Genomic DNA, 11,464 nt, shown 5'->3' with positions numbered 1-11,464 from the left:
AAGACTATGAGGCTGCTGCACTGAGCAACGCTAAACACACACACACACCAACCCCCCCACACACACACCCACACACCCCAGTAAATGAAAGTCGATGAGAGTCTCCAGACTCATGGCTCTGCAGTCGAAACATCCAGACATTTAAAAATCAGTTTAACCAAATCAAAACATTTTAAATTTACATGACATCTACTGCCAACATCCTTCCATCTTAAAAATGTTTAGTTAATTTAAATCAAAATATGGATATTAAAGGAATGAGACATAATTAAGACATAAAACCATCAGAAGATCAAAGGTTACGGTTAGTTAACTGGCTGCTTGTTGGATCTTTGTCCAGGATTCCTGGGAAAAAGTCTTGGGGCAAAACTTGTCAGCTATTAATCTTCTATTTTACTCTGTCTTTGTATTTTGTTGTATTGTTTTTATGTAGAGAACTGCTAGCTTGAACCTTCTCTTGCTTTAAATCTTTTCATGCTATAAATGTTTGTTTCCTGTCTGACAGTTTGCCAAGTTAAAGCCCAGCAGTTTGACTTTTGAAGCATTACGGCTTTTGCCTCAATGTGCAAACATAAACTAAACTTTAGCCCAAAACATGAACTAACTTTGTTAAATCTAACAGTAATCTAATGACTGATGCACATGAACACATTCAGTTAAATAAAACTTTGCCACATTAATGCTCATTCTCCCATCATGCTGATCTTCTCTAGCAGCTCATCTTCCATCATGACTCCTGCTGGATTTAACCAGATTGGACTGAATCCATTCGCAGCCACATGATTTACAGCAGAGCCTGACCTGCAGGAACCTGAGCTGACTATGAAGGTCGGCCCGATTGGAGCGGAGCGCTGATGCCCGTAAAGCCTCCTCCCACTCTGAGACGGCAGTTTGGTCCAAACTCATTAAGCATGCAGCATATTGAGACACATGTACACCACTCCAGTATCGATTTCAGACCAGGTTATGAATGCGCTCATCAGGATTATGAGTCTGACTGCAAAGGGAGGAGAAACAGAAAACCGGAGAAGGCCGGGGGGGTAAGTGCCTGATTCATGGTTCTGGTCCAGCATCACATCACAGCACCGTTCTCCAAAACACAACAGAGTGCATCCATCAGCGGCTATCAGGTTATAGAATCTTCAACAAACAATTTCTCTGCCGTAACGTTACTTTCAGAGTGTTTACATGAGAGACGCTGAAGATTCTTGACTGAAGTGGTTCCTCTGCTTGTTTTAAAAGCATCAAGGACATCTGAGGTGCAGCTGGAGAGCAGCTTCATTCAAAATGGAGCCAATTCACGAGATTTACGCTGTAAATGTAACCTGGAAGCTCACAGATGAGTTTTTAGACCGAATACGTTTCATGTTTCTCAGTATTTCCTCCTGGTTTATAAATCTGCATACAGCTACATTCACTCCTCCGTCTTCCTTCTGAAATAATAGTTTGATCTATCTATCGATCTATAGATCTGTAGAGATCTACTGGACATAGATCTCTACAGATCTCCATCACTTCCTGCTTGGTTTTTTTTAATGTAAGGAAACCATTTTATGACCATTTACTGGTGCATCATTTTCTTTTCATTTTTAATACAGAAATATTGGCTTAGGAAGCTTTTAGAATGTTATTTTCAAAAGCTACTTTTAATCTGAACTCATTGTAATTTACTGAATATTACAGTAAATATTACTGTAATCAGGATGTGACCTCATAAAAAACTAAGTTCCTTACAGACATCAAAGGATAAGAAATAAAATATTATTTTATGGTTGGTGTGAAGCCATTTTGATCCAACATGGTGGATCTCACTACATCACCAAAATAGGACAGAGTTCACATGTGCTTCATTAACCCAAACAGAAAAGCAGAACTTTTCATTTCAAGTCGTTTCCAAAGAGCCACAACCGCAGCCTGACGCTGACCCCGTGACCCCCAGAGATCCTCCCGCTGATCTGCAGATAAATCCAGACAAAAAGCAGCATGGCTGATCCTCACTCAGACCCTCGGTGGGTCAAAGGTCGCACTCTCCAAATGGTCCACAGGGGCAGAGGTCAAGATGCTTCTAGCCTCATGAGGCTTTGATGTCAAGTTCTGTACACTGAGTGTAGATGGAAATGAGTAAAGATTACAGTCAGTGAAAACATAAAGAGACAAACTTGGACGTGTTCAGATAAAAAACATATTTAGGAAACTGCCTGATTAATCTTTTAGTCTGTAATCAATCACATCGAAAACCGTGTAGCTAAAAAACATTTTCAGTTCAGGAACTCATTTAGTGGCTAAATTATAGAATAAATACTTTTATGAGCTGAACAACAAAGATATTTATATTATTAATCTGTTAATCTGAGCAAAGCTTCAGGAGCTTCGCTAGAAATCTGGACTGTAGAGGCTAACGTTAGCGTTAGCTGAAGCATAATGTGAGCTAGAAATTATTATTATTGATCAAACTGATGCAGAAAACAATGAAAACAAATGAGAGAATAAAATGACAGAAAATGTTGTGGTTGTTGTAATGAGCTCTCCTGGGTTTCACAGAGCTTTTAATTAAGCTCCACCAAGAGGCAATAATAATTTATTTAAACAACCTAACTGGGTCAGGCTCCTCCACTCAAACAGTCCTGGATGAAATACAACAGAAGTGGAAAGTTAAAGCAAGAAAAATGACAATAAAGAGAATAAATGAAGGTTTTTAGTCCCATGATGAGGAATTTATCTTTTCTTCTCCTTCACCATCAGAAGAGCAGCTGAGGGTCTCAGTTTTAAACGTTTTATCTGTCGCCATGTTTCAGCCACTGGGCAAATAGACAGAATATTATTTTTACTTTTTACTATAAATTTGTGCAGAAACTGCGGGACTCTTTACAAATCTGACAGCATGAAAAACAAAAAGTTCGCTTAACTTTTTATATACAATCTGTGAGAAACTTCATAAGTTAATGAGACAAACAAAAAGATGGAATAATCCGCCTTCAGTCACATCCACACCAGTTACAGATCGTTTTTATTCTAGCAGCAAAAATTATGTTTAGAAAAATGAAGTTTAAGTTTCAGGATGGAAAAAAGCTGCATGTTAGAAAAACATGAAAAAATATGATGGCATATTCAGGTTCATCTAATAATGTTTTACATTATTATTGAAAATGAATGAAGTTGTGATTTATCATTTGAAGTGAAATCCACGTTTCAAAGCTGTCAAGAGGAAGCTAAAGAGCAACAACATGACATTTTGGTATTAAAAATGATTTCCAGGTTTCTGATGTCATTTTGTATTTTAGATTTTTCAGCTGTAAAACATAATGAATGAAATCATCAAATAAACATGTTTATTATATGTGAATAAATGAAAAAAAAACTTCTTTGTGAAGAAGCTGCATAAAGTGTAACAGAGTTGAACTGGTTTCATAACTAAAACAAGATTGCCAGTCTGTCCAGAACACACACACACACACACCCACACACACACACACGCTCTAGTTCATCGATCCGCTCACTCACTCTCAGCTTTCCTCTGCTCTCCTGCATTGTTGTTATGCTTTTCCAATTCATAATTAATTAGCTCTCTGCGTGTCGGCAGCGTTCTGCCGCTGAAGTGCGTTTGATGTGGATGGATGAAGAAAGAGCAGAACGGTGGGAGGAAAGGCAGAAACGTGTTTCCATCACGCTGGAAGCCGGAGGAGGCAGGAAACGCTCACATGCTTCTAAACACAAAGACGCCGTTTTGGTTTGTTTATGTGCAGATCAGGGAAATGGGATTGGCCTACAGAGTGAAGCATTGTGGGAGGGCATGGCGAACACATTATGACATCAGCTTGTAATGACACATTGTTCGTCTGCTTGTGTGGGAAACGTGGAGGATCCTCATCGCATCCCGCTCTACAAATGAGAGACAGCAGGAAGAGAGCCAGTCAGGAAATCTGGAGCTAAAATAACTCCAGAGTGGCACATTATTCTCTGAATAATAAATAAAAATCTGCTCCCTAGAAAATCCCATCCAGCCGAACGGAGGGAGGAGCAGGAGCGTTTTCTGCGGCTCTGCTGGGAGGTCACTTCCTGTACGTTCCTGCGCTGCTGCAGACAAAATCCCAGCAGCCACTGCAGCTCCTGCTTTATTTCTCTCTAACTGAACTCAGACTGAACTCTCATAAACAAGTCAATTAATTATGGAACTGAAAAGATATGAACTCGATGAGTTTATTCAAAGGTCATTAAAATGAAAAACGGTCTGGTTATTGCTGTGTACACACTTTATTATAAGCTGGTCTGAGTGTAATGTTGTTCATCAATCATTATGAAATATTGACAGGTGAGGAGAACGAATGTGAGGAGAGTCAGTCCTCCAGAGCTGGATTATCTAGAAGTTACAGGAGGGAGTTTGGCACTGCTGATCTAAAAACAAAGTCCAGCCCAGCAGCAGGACGAAGTTTCCATCTTATGTGATCATTTTGCAGCTTAATGTCTAAATGCAAATGTTTCCTATAGCTTTATGGCAGATATGCAGCGGTCAGCCATCACTGGGTTGGTATCGGCTGCCGTTTGTAAAGTGGAAACATAGCAACAATTTGGGTTGTTTACCTAGTCATGATTTTTACCATGTTATTAATTCATTTCTTAATGTGCCAGTCTATAAATATTTAGTCTCAAACTAAAGACAGATTCACATGGATTATTAATCCATGTGAATCCTTTCTGTGTCGGACCCTCGGTCCCGCCGGCGAACCAATCCCCAGCAAGACAACATTCTTCACTCCTCCACCGTTACATCACAGGATTCATGTCATCGATTTGAATTGTCCATAAAAAGATGCTGCTGTTTCAGCAGACAGGGAGCCTGAGACGTTTCCACTGGGAATAATGAATGCTTGTAGAAATGCAGAAGATGCAGGAGATTAAATGCATCTCAGCTCTGGATGATCCTGAACTCTGTGGTACTGTAACATGTTCTCTCTTTGATTTAAGATGACTGTTGGAGTTTCTGTTTCAAGATGCTCACAACCTGCTGGGAGGAAACATTCGGGGCTAAATTGAGCTAATACTGAATATCAGCAGCAAAAATGAGACTAACCCTCCATGGGAATGACTTCTATCTTTGTTCATCAATGTTACCTAATAAGGACGTTCAGTCGCCCTGTGAGTCCAGCTGAAGGACGCAACACATCATATCTGCAGGCCTGAAGGCCGACTGACTACTGATGCTTATCTCTGGAGGAAAACAAAAGTCGTCTTGACATCATCTTCATCTGAGGTTTTCAATAAGACATGAGACACAGAGACAGATGGACACTGAGACACAGGCAGGACTGTGGCGTGCAGACAATCTGACAGAGTGTGTGTGTGTGGGTGTGTGTGTGTGTGTGTGAGGCAGAGGAAAGGGTTGAATAATTTACATGCATCCAAACATGAGCACACTCTTTCATTATTTACACAGCAGCACATTCACCCAACATTCACATAAAAAGGCCAGAAAGAAGCTATTCAAGTTCAGAGGAGGAACATTCAGGAGGAGAGTCTGATAATGGACCGAAGGAAGGAGGAAAGGTGAATCACAGCATGAGAGAGAGAGAGCCAGAGCACATTAAACATGCAGAAACCTTTCTCCAGTGTTTACTTTCCTTCTCCTGTCTTATCGTGTCTCAGCAATAAAAATAGTACAAGCCTTCCTCAAAGAGAACCGCCGCGGTGGAACCGAGCGATGGGCTCCATCAGCGTTTGTCCCCTAAGCCGACAGAAACCATGTTAAAGTCTTTTAAACATCAACACTGCGTCCAAGGTGCCCTTGAGCAAAAACTGTGGCGCTGGCGCGTCTGCTCCAGTGGAGCTGCAGAACGCGGCTGAAGCAAACGGCTCCCAGGTGTTTCTGAGTGCTGAGCAGGAGGAACCGGTTCTGCTGGGCAGCTGAACTCCAGAGTCCCAGCCGAGGAAACGGACGTTCCTGAGAATCTGTTTGGGTCGGAAACACAGTCAGTAGTGAACTGACTGCGTTTCTTATTACTATAGAAAAACTGGAAATGTTTTAACTCCTCGTTCTGAACTGTAGTGAGGTTCTGCATATGATCATAAACCAGAAAACATTTAAAGGACAGAAATATGTGTAACAGTTGCTGTTAGTGTTACGATGCCATAAAGATTTCAACTACAATATGAGGCTCATTTGTCAAACTAATAGAAAATTACCTTTAAGCAGATGTTAGATTTTAACATCTGCTTAAACATCAGCAGATGTAAAATTTCTGCATTCAAAATATTTTTTGTTCTAATATTAAATGTTGTATTTTCATCAACTGCAAGCGGAAAATCATCATTACCAGAAAAAGGCTTTCAAACATCAGTCTGTGTGAAACGAATCCATATGATGGAGTTTCTGAAATAAATGAACATTTCACTAATTTACTCATTTATTGATATAACTCATTATAAACATATTTACTGTCCTGTTATGTGCATGTGAGTCGCTTTGCAGACAACAGAGTTTCAGACCAAACATTCATAAGAACAAACAAAAGAATTAAATCTGATCAAATCTGAGCAAAATTATTCAACCTGCAAATTCCTAATGATGGATTATAACATCAGAGTGTTTCTTTGGCACAACTGAAACATTTTAGTAAAGTTGACTGAGTTGTGAATTTAGCAATTTAGACGTTTGGTTTAGATTTTAAACATAATTTGGTTAGAAAAAATCTCATTAGCTGATGTCTGTAATCTGCTTCTTTCCCTCCGTCTGCAGCTGCCTGGACATTTCTGTTCAAAATCAACTATTCCTGGATAAACGTGAGGAGTGATGCTGAACTGTTGATCCTCATTATGTCAGACGGATAAGAAGTGTGTGAGCATCTGATGACAACACGTCGTCATCAGAGTGAGTCTTATCAATATCTGCTGGCTAATCTCCAGAGAATCTGGGTTAAACACAGATCAGCTGCTCACCTCACGCACACACACACACACACACCCACACACCCACACCCCCACACGCATACACACACACCCACACCCGTACACACACACACCCGTATTTGGGTGGCTATCTTTGTGGGGACTTTCCATTACCTTCCATTCATTTCTACAGCCTAACCCTAAACCTTTATCCTAATCGTAACCAAAACTCAATTCACACCTTAGTCCTAAATCTGACCCCTGACCCAACTCCAAATAACTAAAATAAAATAAAATAAAATAAAAATAGATCGGTTCAGTCTGTTTACATGTTTGTCTCATGTTACGCTGAATTATTAATGGCTGTAAATGGATTTACCAGCTCAACAAAACACAATAAATATTAACGTTGACTCATAACCTACAGTGTGTCTGGAGGTGAAAGTAGGTTGGAGTATAAAAGCTTTTCCTGCTCGATGGAACTGAACTGTTAAAGATGTTAAAATAGTTTCAACTTATCAGTGAAACAAAATTAAATAAAACTTCCAAATATAACAAGGATCGCATTTAAACCCATCAGAACAAAAACTCAGAGTTTGATCTGCATTGAATAAAATATTTGATGAGAAAGTTAAAATAGAACAGCAGTAAAAAATGTGAACTGTCCCTTTAAAATGCGATGGATCCAGAGCTGTCCATGGTGCTGAAGGTCCAGTCGGCACAGAGCTGAGGGGAAAGAACAGCTGTCACCTCTCTGCAGGAGACACCTGCTGTTTAACCTGATAGTTATTTATAAGCAGGTGAATAAAGATCAACACTGATATGATTTAACTGGTTCAGTGTGAAGGAGAAAAACTGAGGTAAAGAGGAGAATATGTTTTAAAACAGAGAAATGATTATTAAGGTTTAACTTCTGTAAAAACTTCATGGACCCAAAACGTTCTGATGAAGATGAAAACAGGAGATCAGAGCTTCATCGCCTCTCTGTCGAATCCAGAACAGGAATTAATATGCTTCTTCTCATAAATACTGTTTAATAATCAGCTTCATCATGCAGAGACCTGATTGGTCCAGATGGTCCCAACAGAACCTTTCGGTACCAGACTGCAGGTTCTCCAGGTGAGCCAGCTCCCAGTTTCCCTCTGAGGCAGAAACTCTTTAAAATTAGGCTTAACTTCCTCTTTGATGAATTTTTTCTCTCTCTGACAAAACAGCTAAAGGAACTTCAGCTGGAATTCAGTTCAGTATCTACAGTCTGAGATTTCTCTAGGTGTTCCCCTCTGGATGCAGCTGCCCTGCGACAGACTGGCGACCTGCCCAGGCGACCTGCCCAGGCGACCTGCCCAGGCGACCTGCCCAGGCGACCTGCCCAGGCGACCTGCCCAGGCGACCTGCCAGGCGACCTGCCCAGGCGACCTGTCCAGGCGACCTGCCCAGGCGACCTGCCCACGCGACCTGCCCAGGCGACCTGCCAGGCGACCTGTCCAGGCGACCTGCCCAGGCGACCTGCCCAGGCGACCTGCCCAGGCGACCTGTCCAGGCGACCTGCCAGGCGACCTGCCCAGGCGACCTGCCCAGGCGACCTGCCCAGGCGACCTGTCCAGGCGACCTGCCCAGGCGACCTGCCCAGGCGACCTGCCCACGTGACCTGCCCACGTGACCTGCCCAGGCGACCTGCCCAGGCGACCTGTCCAGGCGACCTGTCCAGGCGACCTGCCCAGGCGACCTGCCCAGGCGACCTGTCCAGGCGACCTGCCCAGGCGACCTGTCCAGGCGACCTGTCCAGGTGACCTGGGCAGGTTGACCTGGGCAGGTGACCTGGGCAGGTGGCCCCGCCTCTCGCCAGGAATGTTAGCTGGAGAGGCAGCAGCTCCTCCTGACCCCACTGGGGTCAAGGGTGTTAGAAAATGGATGGATGGATGCAGCAGCTATTAGCTTCCCTTTGACTCAGTTCTCCTGTGTTTTCTCTCTCTAAGTTCTGCTGCTGATGCTGATGGATGTTTGGTTCATTCACCTGCATCATGAAAAACAAAAAGTGTTTTTCATTTTCAACACAAAGTAAAACTAGGAGCATTTCTCAAAGAGAAACACATTACCAGATATAAATCACTTCCATGTCTGTGAGTGAATTAACATGTTTAAAGAAACGGTTCTGATGTTGGAGCAGCGGTGACAGATCTCTGGTTCAGGACTTTGAGGTTTTCTGGGTTTGAACCTCAGCTTGACTCTGATAGAAACTCTGAACTTCTCTGCTCTCTGTAATCTAACCTGCTGAGCCTCAGCTCTGTCCCAAACCCTCCAGTAGCATCAGTGCAGCAGCAGCAGGAGTTCAGGTCTGTGTCTGCTGAAGTGATTCCTTTTGTTTGGAAGATTCAGGTGAATCAGTTCCCTCCAGGCGGCGGTTGCTGCCTTCAGGGTGGTTGTGGTCAGGAAGAGGAAGGAGGTCAAGTCAGGGAGAAGAGTCAGATCAGCTTCTGCAGGCTGGAAAACTCCAAATAAATGAGTTCAGCTGCAGGATGTAGCAGAAATGTTCCTATTATGATAAAATATAAGCTGTGGTTCGGACACAGCCATATTTAATATCAGATCTAATTCAGTACTAAGACAGAAAGCACAACTCAAACACATTTTAAAGGGACTTTGCTGCTGGAGATTTTCTGTTTTCTTGTTTTTAAAGTGAGAAGAAACGAGGAGAGAGATTACAACCCAACAACGATCAGTTTCACAAGAGCTAACACTCTGAACAGTAAAAAATCACTGCCTGCTTCCTGGAAAAACTGCAGCAGTAAGAACATGCCTAAAGTTTCATGGAGCTAAGCAGAAGCTTCAATTAATGAAGACTAACTGAACTGAACTTCCAGAACCAAGTTCTGTAGATTTAATCAGAACTGAATGAAATCCAAGAAACATTATTCATTTTCACCTTGTGATTATCTAATAACCAGAGTTCATGACTCATCTATCTGAGTTATACTTAAGTCTATAGGCTTGCTGACACTGTGTAAACTAAAAGGTTCTTTCTACACACACACACACACACACACACGCACACACACACATGCACACACACACACGCACAGAACTCATTAAAAGGCGTAGGCAGTCCATTTCCTGTGGAGGGAGATGATACCATATTTCTCCAAAGACAACAGTCCATATATGGGCAACCACAGAGCACTTCCTCTAATGTTCCACATGCATCAGCAGTTAAGAAAAGCACCAGGGGACAGGAGGAGGAAACTACAGAGAGAGCCAACCAGAATCAGAACAAATTATAAATATAAAATTCTTTGTCTAATTTCTTTATGAATTGTTCTGTTATGAAAATGTTCCCTAGTTTTAATGTAATCAGTGTCTGATGGGTAAAACCCTGCTGGGTAAGCAGCATGTCTGCATCATCACTGTTGGCCCACAGGGGGCGCTCTGAGCAACAGAACAGATCAGGTTCATAATGGAGCTTCAAATGAAAAACTGATTTCAGTCTAATGAGAAAACCGTGTAGTGTGTTTCTGGGCCGGTCCCCTCAGTCCATTATGACCCGACCAAGATCAGAACTACATCCATCAAACCAGGACACCATGAGCCAGGACAGTCACAGTCCTCCCACCAGGCCTGCACACCATGCTTTTCATCTATATCTATATAAACACATACATAAAATATACATGACACACATCAGGGTTGAGATTTAACATGTACATTTTGATTACTTAATTATGTAGATTTTAATGGAATAAATCACTTTTTTCATATAAAAAGGTTCTGACTGGAACCTTTATATTTGCGTGTTTCTGGTACGCCGGTAAACCTGATGCACGCAACAAGCAGCACTGATGGACGAAGCCGCTCCTCTGGACCCACTGGGGTTCATTTCTGCTTCTAATGGATCTGATTGGACGCTAGAAGAGACTATTGATGTGTTAAAGTCGTGCTAAAAGGAGTTAGCCTATCAGCGAAGCTATGCTAGCCTAAAATACCATCTGCATGCTAAACAGGTAACAGCTAACGCTAATGTCAGCGTCCACATCCATTCTCTGTCATTCTGTTCCTGCCTGCTGTGACTCCAGAGTCAAGCTTCAAACTTAACATCAAAACTGCAAAAAAACAAAAACAAAAAAACATTGTTTTTCTGTTATATGTTTAAATTTTTGCCTCAAGGAAATGATGCAAAATGTGAGGAAGAATCCAGAAGTTGGCAGGATGTCCTGCTAAAACACAAACTAAAGGAAGTGTTGGGGAACTTTGTTGTTTTTGCTCAGTTTTCTGTCACTTCTGGTTTCTGGGATGTTTCTAAGAACAGCAACTCTCTGCATCTGTGGCTTTATCTTATTTCAGGAGGAGCAGTGAGGCGTGGAGATGGCCTCTGGACTCAGGGATACAAATACAATGAGGCTTCGACCCAAAGTTCACAATTTAACAAATTTCAAAGAAGAATGTGAAAAGAGGAGCACAGAAGACGTTCTGGTGCAGAGACGTTTACCGCTGCAGAGAAAAAGAAGTGAGGGATTTTACAGAACACCAGAATCACAGATATTAGCAAAACAATCTCCAGAAACTGAATCTGATAGCCTGAATAAAAAGAAAA

Source organism: Xiphophorus hellerii, chromosome 19, assembly GCF_003331165.1.
Source record: "Xiphophorus hellerii strain 12219 chromosome 19, Xiphophorus_hellerii-4.1, whole genome shotgun sequence".
NCBI lineage: Eukaryota > Metazoa > Chordata > Actinopteri > Cyprinodontiformes > Poeciliidae > Xiphophorus > Xiphophorus hellerii.
Note: the sequence above shows the minus strand (reverse complement) of the source record.